The 13,259-nt window shown below is 38.6% G+C and overlaps 1 pseudogene; it reads right to left on the bottom strand.

The window, feature by feature from the left end:
- Positions 1–6,939: 6,939 nt before the first annotated feature.
- Positions 6,940–12,840, bottom strand: LOC129357360 (desmoglein-2.1-like; annotated as a pseudogene).
- Between the last annotated feature and the right edge of the window lie 419 nt (positions 12,841–13,259).

The following is a 13,259-nucleotide window of genomic DNA, read 5'->3' as shown; positions in this document are numbered from 1 at the left end:
ATTGGAATAGTTTTTCACTGGTCTGGAGCAATGCTCCCTCTAATTTTTCATGTGTCTGGGCATTTTTGGGCATATCCCCAGATACATGAAGCTTGTGTTAATACACAAGCATCCTGAGTACACTGAGGACCACTGTGGGCATCATCAGTGTGCATGGCGTGGCCACACACAAGTATTACACTTGTTATAAATCTGGGGTCATAGAAAGTTGCATGTCTTATCAAAAGAATCAGATTACAGCAACAATTTTTATTTGTTTGCTTTTAATTTAAGTGATTTGCCCAATTAAAAGAAAAAAAAGAAAAATTAAAACATCGCTGTTTATGAGATACATACTATGTTATAAGTAAGAGTCCTGCTTTACCACAAAAACAGATTTTGTCTCAAAAATTATTGCGATAAACAATAATATTGTTTGAAGACATTTTTATACCGATTTACAAAAATTACGTAATAATACATGCGATTTCCTGCCAAGATAGATACAATTTACTTTCAAAAGAACACTTAACACTGGGACTGATACACAAAATAAATAAAACAACCAAAACCAAAAATAAAATAGATTCTCAGTCTAAATTAACAATAAATGTACTTGAATAAAAAGTAAACAACATAAAGCCAAAGTGTAAATAAACACTGCATTCAACCAAAAGAGTGCAGATTATGAAGACTCAATAGTATATTGCCTTTCAGTAATAATTAGATTTAAATAGAGAAGAATACGACTGCCTGATGCAATAGTTCAAACTACAGGATTTTTTACCCCGAATGACAATCTTAGAACATTATTGGGGCCTGCCATGCAATGCATAAGGAGAGCAGTGACTGACTTGCAAAGCAAGTCAGTCACTGCTCTCCTTATGCATTGCTTGGCAGGCACCTATTATTCTACACCCCAATAGAATGTCTCTTTATTTATTTATTTATTTATTTTTCTTCCGTCAACCGGAATGCGGCTCGTACCGCTGCGAGCTGTTAAGAATTAAAAAGAGGAATAACTTGATTTAGCTCGTTAATTAATTCTTTGTCCCGAATTCCTGTGTCTGTGTAAGTGTGCAGAGAGAAAAGAGCAATCATACGACTTCAGACTTCAGATATTCAGAGTTTTATCCAGAGAAAATCAATGCAAGAAGAATGTTACAATAAGCATCTCACCTAGATTATCAAAAGTCCAAGACATGACAAAACAGAAACAATGAACTGAGTAAAAACAAACAGAAGATTAACAGAAGATGCATCCTCCGGGAAACTCTCACTCAGCACAAAGAGATTCCAACTTCTGCTGTGAAACAAACCATTTTTTATAGACTGCGTATTCTCCTCATTTAAATATATGCATTAGGAGGTGTGTTCTTTTCCTTTGTGTGGGCTGTCTTAATGTTAATTTTATTACCTCCTGCTAAAGAGCCCCAAAAGCAGATATACGGCAAACCCTTCTCGTACCAGCCGCTGTCCAGTTTGATATACGAGTGCAGCTGCAGCACTATCTCTGCCTCAAAATGTTTTCACAAGAAAGTAGTTTGTATTTTTAACCAAGCTTGCACACAATGTAATGCTAAATAATGACTATAAGTTTGGATCTAATAAGTAACTAATTAAAACATGCTTAAAGAAATATAGTTAATTCTAATATAGATAAAATTATTTATAAAAAGTTTTAAGATCCTAGTGAACTTTTGAACCATGCTCAGGAATTTGTTAATTGCCTGGCAGACAGGCTCCCTATCTAAAGATTCAAGGAGTCTAAGACTGTTTTCTGATTAGGAATTTCTGTAAGTTCAGAGAGTCACCAGCTGTCCCAGTTTGGATCTGTATCTAAGTTTATCTTAACCTAAAAGTTAACTTATGTACTATTGTGCTACTTTAAAATTCTTATTTCAACAGAGCCCACCCACAAAAGTGGTATCAAATCGTGCGGCTCGGCGCCGGGAGGGGTGCTATTACTTTTGGTGGGATTCGCAGTTACGATAAAAAAGTAAAAAGCGAAAACCATCAAAAATTCTTGTCAGTTAGAAACTGTCCAAACTAGAGTGTAATCAACGATTCGTTAGTGTGGGAAGCAGTGAGATTCTGACCCCAAATAAATTTTGAAATCGCCGTCACGACCACAAATATCGCCCTATCGGTATCAAACTTGGTCATGAAATAGATACGCATGCCTGCTCCGGTAAAATGTTTCAAAATTTTCCTAGGGCTTACGGTTTTCTGTCTAGGGCCTTCAGAGCAAAGTGATGCGACAGGATTTCGACTCGCTCAGCCAGGATCACTTCCATGTATTTCTGAAAAATGTCAGACCTCAGCGCACACCATTTTTATCTCGTCGCTGTTATTAATGTGAGTGATGTACAGATATGAATAACGGGACTATCGGAGACGAAAGATAGCGCTCTCATACGCTTCAAACGGTTTTCCGATACGTATCACGGTTTCCGAATGGGAAGGAGTTGTTCGGACCGCTTTTTTCAGTCAAAACTGACTGGGTGTCTCACAAAGATAGAATTCTTTCTGTCTCACACACATGACAGTTGCAGAGGATTAATTACCATAACAACGAAGCACAGCAGGGCCGAGCAGCTGATTAGAACTACAAAAACGCATCACTGTAGTTTTTACTATGGCAGAGCTCTGAGGAAGGAGCTGGCCTTTAGAATTATAAATTAGAACTACAAAAACGCATCACTGTAGTTTTTACTATGGCAGAGCTCTGAGGAAGGAGCTGGCCTTTAGAATTATAAATTAGAACTACAAAAACGCATCACTGTAGTTTTTACTGTGGCAGAGCTCTGAGGAAGGAGCTGGAATTTAGAATTATAAATTAGAACTACAAAAACGCATCACTGTAGTTTTTACTGTGGCAGAGCTCTGAGGAAGGAGCTGGCCTTTAGAATTATAAATTAGAACTACAAAAAACGCATCACTGTAGTTTTTACTGTGGCAGAGCTCTGAGGAAGGAGCTGGCCTTTAGAATTATAAATTAGAACTACAAAAACGCATCACTGTAGTTTTTACTATGGCAGAGCTCTGAGGAAGGAGCTGGCCTTTAGAACTACTTGTGTTTTGGGCATTTTATAACTGATTTTAACCAACCTTTGCTACACATGGGATTAGTGTTAATTAAGTTTAATTAATCTTAATGAAATTAAGCTTAATGAAAATTTCAAAATAAAAGCCTTGACAATTTTTATATCAATTGCTGTTTGGAGCATTTTAGAACTGATTTAACACAATCACTGTTGCTCATGTGAATATTGGACATTTAAACGAGGCTTACTGAAAATTTCAAAATAAAAGCCTTAAGATTCCTTTCTGGCTCATGCCTATTTTAGTGAAAATGGCTGCCTCAAACTGATAGAATTATGTCTCCCCCTGTCTGACTCACAGCTGGCAGAGGATCCATTACCATAGCAACGGAGCACAGCAGGGCCAGTGGTTAGGACTACAAAAACGCATCACTGTAGTTTTTATTATGGCAGAGCTCTGAGGAAGGTGTTGGCCTTTAGAACTACTGTTTTTTTTATTTAACTGATTTTATCCAACCATTGTACACACAGTTAGTGGTAATTTTAAATTAAGTTGAATTAAAATTTCAAAATAAAAGCCTGACATTCTTGTATATTATGGAATTGCTCTCCTGGGGATTATGTGACTTTTTTATATACACCACTGTTACACTTTAGATTATTTTGGAAAGTTAAAATGAAGCTTACTGAAAATTTCAAAATAAAAGCCTTAAGACTCTTTCTGGCTCATGCCTATTTAGTGAAAATGGCTGCCACAAACTGATAGAATTATGTCTCCCCCTGTCTGACTCACAGCTGGCAGAGGATCCATTACCATAGCAATGGAACACAGCAGGGCCAGCTAATTAGGACTACAAAAACGCATCACTGTAGTTCTAACATGGCAGAACTCAGAGGAAAAGGCTGGACTTTAGAACTGCTTGTGTTTTGGGCCTTCTATAACTCTTTTTAACCAACCATTGTTACACATGGAATTAGTGTGGAAATTTTAAATTAAGCTTTAAAATTTTTCAAAATAAAAGCCTTGACAATTTTCCCATCAATTAAGTGCTCTTTTGACCATTTTATGTCTGATTTTACCAAAAAATCGTTACACATGGGATTACATTGGCCATTTAAAATGAAGCTCACTGAAAATTTCAAAATAAAAGTCTTAAGATTCGTCTGTGGCTAATGCAGCGCCGCGGGCGCTGCAATGATATTAGCTTGCTTTATCTTTTCGTCTCAAGTTAGGGCACTGTCTTGCGCAGCAAGACAGTGCATTAGCATTAGCACAAACATTAGCTTTTCACTAGCATTTAAGATTATTAAGAATAAGATTATCCTGCATGATCTTTTTCTCTCAGGTTTTCTCTTAGCATTAGCCTTTTACCTTAGCCTTTTCCTTTACTTATTACCCATGTTCAATAATTCATGCTTGTGACTCTCCACATGGTATTGATGAAATTGCAGCTTTCTTTATCATGGATGCTAATGTTTAGCATCAGAACGCTGGGTCCAAACCGACGGGCACACTTTGGCAGGCCCCGGTTAAATTTCTTCAGGAATTTTCTAGTTCATTCTAAGATTGTCCCTTGTGTGTTACGGTAGATCGTCGTGGCCGCACTGATCTAAATCAAGGATTTGCCCAGACTGGGAGCTGAACGCAGCCTTTTTTCATTCAGTGTCATCAACAGTAAGAGAAAAAGGTAGGAAGAAACGATATAGACGATAATTGAAATGAGGTCGATAGTTTTAATTTATCGTGCGATTAATTGAGTTATCGTTTATCACGACAGGCCTAGTTACACCTTTCAGACATAACTTTTTGTTTAGATTAAAATGTTCACATTTTGCACAATAAAATGTTTTCTGCAGCTTGTAAAATATTTAACTATACAGTTTTTTACATCTGGCCTTCTCACTACTCTTGTACACTTTGCCCAGGTTGATGGTCAGTCTGCTTCTTGCTTTATGTACTTGAACTCAGCATATTGACTGTTAATGGCCTCCATAATCTGTGGGTGGAGGAGAATGGCCTCATACTTCTTTGCCAGTGTACAAATGTCTGCTTATCCATAGTCAAAAGTCTGAACTAAATGCTTCAATATCAGATACAGACCATTCCTTTAATTCATGCTCTGAAAAACGAACATCAATAGAGCTTACTAATAAAAAGAGTAATCACAATGGTGACACGGTCCCTCCACTCTCCACTGTACTGTTCTTCTAGTTGCACAAACTCCGACAGCTATTTGATCTTAGCTGAAGTGCATTTCTTTTTTTTTTTTACTTTGGTGAGTGGACGTCCCACTGAGACGTGATAAGGTGTTATCTTTCACGTCTCTGAACTCCGCCGCACTATTCTCACCTGCATGGTGCCACAGCGCATATGACCAAGACACGTATACAAAATAGCATGTGATGATTGGCTGCAGTGAAAGTGAACCGCATCGTATCATTTGCTGGATTCCTGTCACTCACTGAAGTTGATCGCAAAGTCGTGCAGAAAAAATGTTATTGGTCCAAACTGATGTCTGAGCTCAATGTCCAGTTTACCTTGGACTTTATTTTAATGCGCTTCATAGATTTTCTTGTGCACTGAGAATATGCGAGCAGTGCGTGATTGCGCAGGCGCAGCTTAGAGGGAACATTGGTCTGGAGTCATTTTCTAATTCTGAATGTGATGTTTTTAGTAGCTGTAATCACAAATGCATAAATAACAAAAAATAAAGGCTTTCAAACACCTATTTATGTGTAATTCATCTATATAATCTGTTTAAATAAATAAATATTGCAAAATTATTTTTATTCCAGAAATTTCACAAAAAAGCCAACTAAATGATGATAATGCACTTTTTTTAAAAAGTAACAATGCAAAACTCAAACGTCACTATCAGCGCTGTATCAGATTTTAGAAAAAAAAAATCTAATTTCCATCTGCAGGCAAAATTTTTGGGAACACTGTATTATAATTTCAAATACACCATGTTTAGTGGTTTTCTTTTGTAGTCAATCATCCACAAATTCATCAAGGTGCTGTAACTCTGCCTAAGGTGTTTTTTTTTGTTTTTTTTGTATTTTAAGATTCTGTTTGATTTGTGTGTAAAATGAGAAAAAACTCAATTGAAAGTAATTTTTTTATTGGAAAAAAATATAAATGTGATAAACATTTCATTCACCACTCTGTCTCATGTTAATTTCCAATCAACATATTATAATGCATATAAATCCCAGACAGCATAGGACAGTGCACACGACAGCCAAGAAGTTGTCATCCACAGAAAATAGCATTAAGAAATATGAAGTCCGACCACAGACTGACAGAGAGGGGTTTTTGGATTACGAACGCTTGAATTTCAGAAACGGTAGATTTTCAAACCTGAAAAGAATGAGACCTAAAGCAAGTTCAGCACTGCTGTACTTGCTTTATTCAAATTATGTGCTCACCCAGTGATTTTAGGTGACTGCCATTATTCTGAGAATTTATTTCACAGATAGTTCTTCATGACACGGGCATAAGCCACGATGGCCCTGCAGAAATTTTATTTGGCCATGGTCAAGATGAAAATGGTTTGAAGCACTTAAAGGAAGAATACAGAATCCACAGCTTAAATAGCCCATCTCCTTGACTGAGAGAAACAAAAAGCACACCATGCACATACCTGGTAGTTTAAATTGAAATCATTTAACTATTAGAGTGCTCTTTTACACCGAGAGTGTAAAGCAGGTCTTCAGTGAAAATACTTGATGCAATTCTGAAGACAGAACCTTAATGATCCAAATTCTATTTTCTATGTCCAGAAGATAAACATTACTACAATTCTAGACTGCCACCACCATTCTAGGTTCAGATTTTTTTGTAGATTCATTAAATAAAATCTCAATATGTATACATTGAAATTGCAACTTGTAAAAAAATATATAATGAAAAATAAATGCATTCTAAATAAAGACATTTCTGATGCTTTTTGTTCAGAAGCTTTCATACAGGTGTTAGCAGCAATTTTAAACATAATTATGTCTTGAAGATTCTTCTTTTCTGGCAACTTCTTTTTAGTTATTTCTTTGTCTGCTTTAGCAGTCTTTCTCTTATAAGGATAAAAATAAGGGTATTGTTTTGGACTTCTATTGACAGCTCTTGCCTATATGATAGGACACAAGAGGAAGAAATTGTTTGGTTAAGCTGACAGTTTCTTTGGAAAATGTTAAAATTTAATTCATCAACTTTTACTTTACACAACCAAATCCAGATTCTTTCCTGCTTAGTGAGATATTTCAAAACACTGAAAGACCCAAAGCTTATTCCCCCTTTCACAATAACACCACCACCACCACCACCATTAGCCTTCTCAACTAAAAATGACAAAACAAACAAATACACACATTCTCCTGGGCTGCCAAGCCTAAAACCCCCTGAGGGGGAGCAGCCTTTTTTACCAGGATAGCATCTCCAGGCAAAATGCCTTGAGGTGAACCTGGGCCCCACTCCTGTACCTCATCCTTGAGTAACATGTAATTTCCACCAAGATTTTGCCAATTTAATGTAGAGCCTTCCACAGAGCCCTGGGAAAGTTGGACTAGGCAGCAACACAGTGGTTCGGAGTGAACCTGTGGGGCTAACAGGACTTATAGGACTTTGAGGGCCCTCAATGTCCTGGATAGCAAGCCCTGAAAGGGAACTTTGGCTTCTTCCATAAACCAATCCAGACGTACTCTTTGAATCATTGATAACATAGAGGCCTGGAAACGTGTTCATGGGTTCCATCCTCCAGCAAATGTGTTCTGTACATTAGGTTGAATTATGTAATGCATTGGTTGGAGTACAGGGCTAGTGGTGTAGTAAACTGGTGGCTGCTGTAATACTGTCTGAGCTGGATAAGAAAGTTTAGCAGAATCACTAATGTTAGTACTAGTGAGGGAGAGTTGTGGTTGTCAACTGTTTGCTTGTTGACTCTTTTGCTGTACTAACATGCAACCTTTTGCAGATACTACCTTTTCAGCATTAACATCATCATGCTTTGTCAATTTTATGGTTCAATTTAGGTTTGAAGACAGGCTCTGTGACATTGGTGGTGGTTTTGACAGATCCTGATGCCTTTTGTATCACCATTGTTTTTGATGTTGGTGTAGGAGGTGAACAGATCTCAGCAAGTGTCTTGAACTTTGGTCCAAGGTCAGTGAGAAAGTTCAGGTTCTAAGATGCTGCAGCTCCCCACTGAACCAGCAGATCCCTTGCCCTCAAAGTCATATTCCAAGAGGATGTCTTCAGATGGCACTGCAATTGCAGATTTCTGTATGGGAAGAGAAACAGAACAAGGATTATTGACAATGTTGTTAAATAACAATGTTTATTCAAGAGACTTAATATCTAAATAAAGTCAGTAAGTTACCTGGGAGAAGTAATCATTGAGAGAAAAACACCAGGAAGGGCTATGTCCTCAAAGCAACCTATTTGATGAATACTTTGCGTTTTTCGGCTGAATGAGTCAATTTCATTGCTTGGATTGAAAACTCAGTTGAAACCCTGTAGTCTACGTCACCGTCCACCATCTTTGTGGCGGTCGGCTGAAATATTTGGTCCGATTCATAGTAGGTTTTGGTCTTAAGTGTTTCTGTGAATGCTGCTGAAGAACCAGTAATGAAATTTGGACCTGGTGCTGCCTCAGTTTTTTGTTGGGTACCATACATGACAGGCACCAAATGAACAGGAACATCCTAGAAAAATGAAACGACTCATGAACATACAAGATATTTCAACAGCGTTAAATTGAACAGTGTGTCTGACCCAAAAAAAATCATTTATGTTTAAAATTTAACTCCGCCATAAGGACCATAAAACCTTCACCAACCATAACACATACCACAATTTACACAAAAGCTGGATGCAAATATACAAACAACAATGTAGTACTTGAACTGTTTTCCACTTATAGGCTAAATATGCAGCTCTTTCTACTTTGATGCAGTTGTTTTTGTTTGTAATTTTTTATTTTTATATTTATTTATTTTCTTTTTAGTCATCTTTATGTCTTTAATTTTTCAATTTTATATATTTAGGAACTCCTGCATTTATCATATTGTGTATGTAATTTCTTAACTTTTACAGCACTGTAGCATTGCACTTTGAGCAACAGAACAGAAATAACTAATATTTTGGCTGATTTCCATAATATATTTAACCACAGGAGAATTAGTCAATGTTACCAACCATTTGCATTCCTTTTTTGTACAATTTACTGCCTCAGAGTAGGAAATTACAAGTATTGGTACATGTATCACTTGACATGGAAAGAGGATTAATAATGATTCCAACACACCTTATCCTCTCCTATGCATTCAGTTTGGTAGTTTATTAGGTGCTCTTTAGTGTCAAATGGCAGATCACTAAACTGGTCTGCAAAGATGGTGTTTGCCCCTCCACACTGACAAAACACCAGCAGCAGAGGGATCACTGCAAAGAGAAGAAAAACATCCTGATAAAAGGAAAAACTTTTGTGATGTTCACATGGTGCTCTGTGTTTTTGTTTGTGCCAATCCATGTCACGCCCCTCGTTCCCATTATTCCTCTGACCTGTGCCACTCCCTGTTTGTTTCCTTCTTAAACCTCTCAGCCACAGAATGCTGACAGATTATCGAACGCTTTCAGCTAGTAGTTTTCCAGCTAGTAGTTTTCCAGCACTCTTATCTCGCCCTCATCGTTACGACCAAGCTTTGCCCCTTTGGCCTCGGCTGTGTCGGACTGTTGCTGATTGCTCATCTGGTTCTAGACCCACACCTGTATGGATTACACTGCTCTCACCCTGTCCCTCGGATTCTGCTCTAGCCGCATCGTGTATGACCTCGGCCCACCTGACCAAGAATTCGGATCAGGGCTTTGTACATCTGCTGGACCTCTGTTTGTAAGCTGTGCTGTATCAGCGCTTCTCCTCCCCAGGCACTTCCTCTTGAGCCCTGCGTGAGGGCAGCATCTGCTCTCCTCTTCATCCCTCAGCTGATCATTCAAGCACCTGATCGCCAAGCAAGTGCTGCAACTCCTATGTGCCTGCTTCCAGCTGCTTTTGAATAAAGTTGTCATTTTCATGACAATTTCAGAAATCCTGTCCTCTGTGAATCAATTCTGATGATGATTGAGTTTGATGCGCTAAACTCCATCATCAAGGTTAAACTCACAGTTCTTAGAAAAAGCCATTTCCAGCAGATTTTTAAGTGTTTTTATTAATAAATTATTTCTTTGACACCTTGTCAATCAGTCTATTTTTTATTTAGCAAAAATATTTCTTACCAAAATTTATTTGCTGTATTCCTTGAATCTGCCTGTTGCCTTTGTATTTGTTCATGTAATATTAGTTTTCTGATACAAAGAGATCTGTTGAAATTGAACCAAACTTACACATCAATAAGAACAAAGCTGTTACGATTGGACCAGTGGCACGTCTAGAAAAGTCAGATGAACGGGCAACTCCCCGAGAAGCCTTTGACCTGCAGTCTTCTTTTCCCACACAGGTACAGACATCCACAGTAAACACCTGTTCCTCTTCGCAGGACAGACCCTGAGCATCTTTCACCTCTACTTGCAGTTCATATCTGCCAGGCCACAGTGCTTTGGCTGAATGAAGAGCAGCTGTTGTATCTGGAGACAAGAATGTCAAACATAGTTTTTTCTTTTGATTTTCACACTTCTACCACCAAGTTCAATCACAAAGTTATGTCATTTCACCTAAAACAGTAACCTACTCGGTAAGAGAGAAACTATAGTATGGATCAGTACTCGATCCATAATATAGTTAAGCATCATGTAGTATGTATGACAAACTACAAGAAAATATATTTCTAACAGAGTTAGTATTTATTTTCATTTCAGTTCTTTGCCAGTACTTATTAAGTTAATGGCGTCAAGTTTTGGCCAAATGTTTTTTTATGCATGGAACATTTATGTGCTGACTCCATCATTATGTTTTATTAGGCCCGAGCAGCAAAGCGCTGCGAAGGCCTATTGTTTTTTTTTTCCTACTGTTTCTTATTATTAGGCCCGAGCAGCTAAGCGCTGCGAAGGCCTATTGTTTTCCTACTGTTTATTATTATTATTAGGCCCGAGCAGCTAAGCGCTGCGAAGGCCTATTGTTTTCCTATTGTTTATTATTATTATTATTATTCTTCCACCCAAATGAATTGGCTTTTTGGGGGCTTTATCATATTCAAAAACTCACCAAACTTGGCGGAGGCCTTAAGCCTGTTTAAAATTTACGTATTTTAAAGTCGTAGCAAAAATTGCAACAGAAATGTCTCTACGGCGCCACCTAGAAATTGGAAAAACACCCTTTTTTACCCTCTGCTATTCACTTACTTTATCGTAGACACATGAAATTTGGTACACTTGTAGAACTCCCCAAGACGCTCAAAATTTACAATTAATGTCATAGTGCAAGTATCACAGGAAGTCAGCCATTTTTGATTGAAGTTCCCATTTTGACCCCATTTTTGCCGATTTTTGCCGTTTACAGCCTTTGTATTTAATCTATCTCCTCCTACGGATTTTGATTGATCGACTTCAAACTCGGTCAGTCTGTTCATAAGGCATGTCCCATCTAAAGTTATCTAAACGGTGAGTTTTTGAGTATGCTGAAGGGGGTTAGCAGGGGTCAAAGTTCACCTACTCGCCATAAAAAAATAAACTGCTATATCTCTTACACAGAAACTCACAGAAGCATCAAAGTTTCTGTGATTGATCATCATCGGGTCTTCTACAATACCCTATGGTCGAATGATGACATCACTTAGGCCACGCCCCCTGAGAACAGGAAGTGTAATGTTTTACTGTGAACTGTCGCTATCTGACCCCTTTGACCTCATCAACATGAAACTGTGCCCAGACACAGAGAACATGTTGGTGTATTGAGGACTCCAACCCCGACCAGCTACGATAGAGCAGGTGGGCGTGGTGGCGTGGCGAAGTGACCTCTAACGCCATCGCCATACGTTTGGCTCTCAATTCCACATTTTCGGGCCCAGCTGCTGCAAACTCATAAGGATGGACCCTCATCTACTCCCCAACAGGAATCCATCACAATATTTGGTGGGCGTAGCCTAATTTCTCCATAGCGCCCCCTAGAAAACTTTAAATGATCAGCCCCAAGCCATGCTTTAACCTACAAATACGAAACTTTGTACACATGTGTACCTTGTCAGGACGTACAAAAAAGTCTCTTGGAGCCATGGTCTAAACCCCACAGGAAGTCAGCCATTTTGGATTCAAGTTCGGTTTTTGACCCCATTTTTGCCGTTTACAGCCTTCGTATTTGATCTATCTCCTCCTAGGATTTCGATTGATCGGCTTCAAACTCGGTCAGTCTGTTCATAAGGCATGTCTCATCTAAAGTTATCTAAACGGTGAGTTTTTGAGTATGCTGAAGGGGGTTAGCAGGGGTCAAAGTTCACCTACTCGCCATAAAAACATAAACTGCTATATCTCCTACACAGAAACTCACAGAGGCACCAAAGTTTCTGTGATTGATCATCATCGGGTCTCCTACATTACCCTATGGTCGAATGATGACATCACTTAGGCCACGCCCCCTGAGAACAGGAAGTGTAATGTTTTACTGTGAACGTTCGCTATCCGACCCCTTTGACCTCATCAACATGAAACTGTGCCCAGACACAGAACACATGTTGGTGTATTGAGGATTCCAACCCCGACCAGCTACGATAGAGCAGGTGGGCATGGCGGCGTGGCGAAGTTACCTGTAACGCCATCGCCATACGTTTGGCTCTCAATACCATTTTCGGGCTCAGCTGCTGCAAACTCACAAGGATGAATATTTATCCACTCCCCGACTGGAATCCATCACAATATTTGTAGGGCGTGGCCTAATTTCTCTATAGCGCCCCCTAGAAAACAGCAGCCCATAGGTTATGTTGTTATTAATTATTTAAATATACATTATTATAACTTTATATATATATAAGTTTATTTTGTGGGTTAAAGTACAAACATTCATTCATTTTTGCTAGAAATAATACAAACAAAGTCATTCAGCAAAACTTATGACACAGCGAAGTAAGAACACACTGGGGTCAGTGTTGATGGAGTACTACTGGCACCTTGTGGAAAATACTGGTACTGCTAGTGCAATACCAGTATTGCGACAGCAGGAGGCAGTGGTACTCCATCAATGAGAAAACAGATCGACGCTACGTAATAACAGTCAGCTGGCGACAGCTGGAGCTGCAAAGTTTTCCTGAACATTTTGCTTG

The sequence above is a fragment of the Poeciliopsis prolifica genome, unplaced genomic scaffold (genome assembly GCF_027474105.1).
Source record: "Poeciliopsis prolifica strain line A6 unplaced genomic scaffold, Auburn_PproV2 SCAFFOLD246, whole genome shotgun sequence".
In the NCBI taxonomy this organism is placed as follows: Eukaryota; Metazoa; Chordata; class Actinopteri; order Cyprinodontiformes; family Poeciliidae; genus Poeciliopsis; species Poeciliopsis prolifica.
Note: the sequence above shows the minus strand (reverse complement) of the source record. Positions and strands in the feature narration are given on the sequence as shown.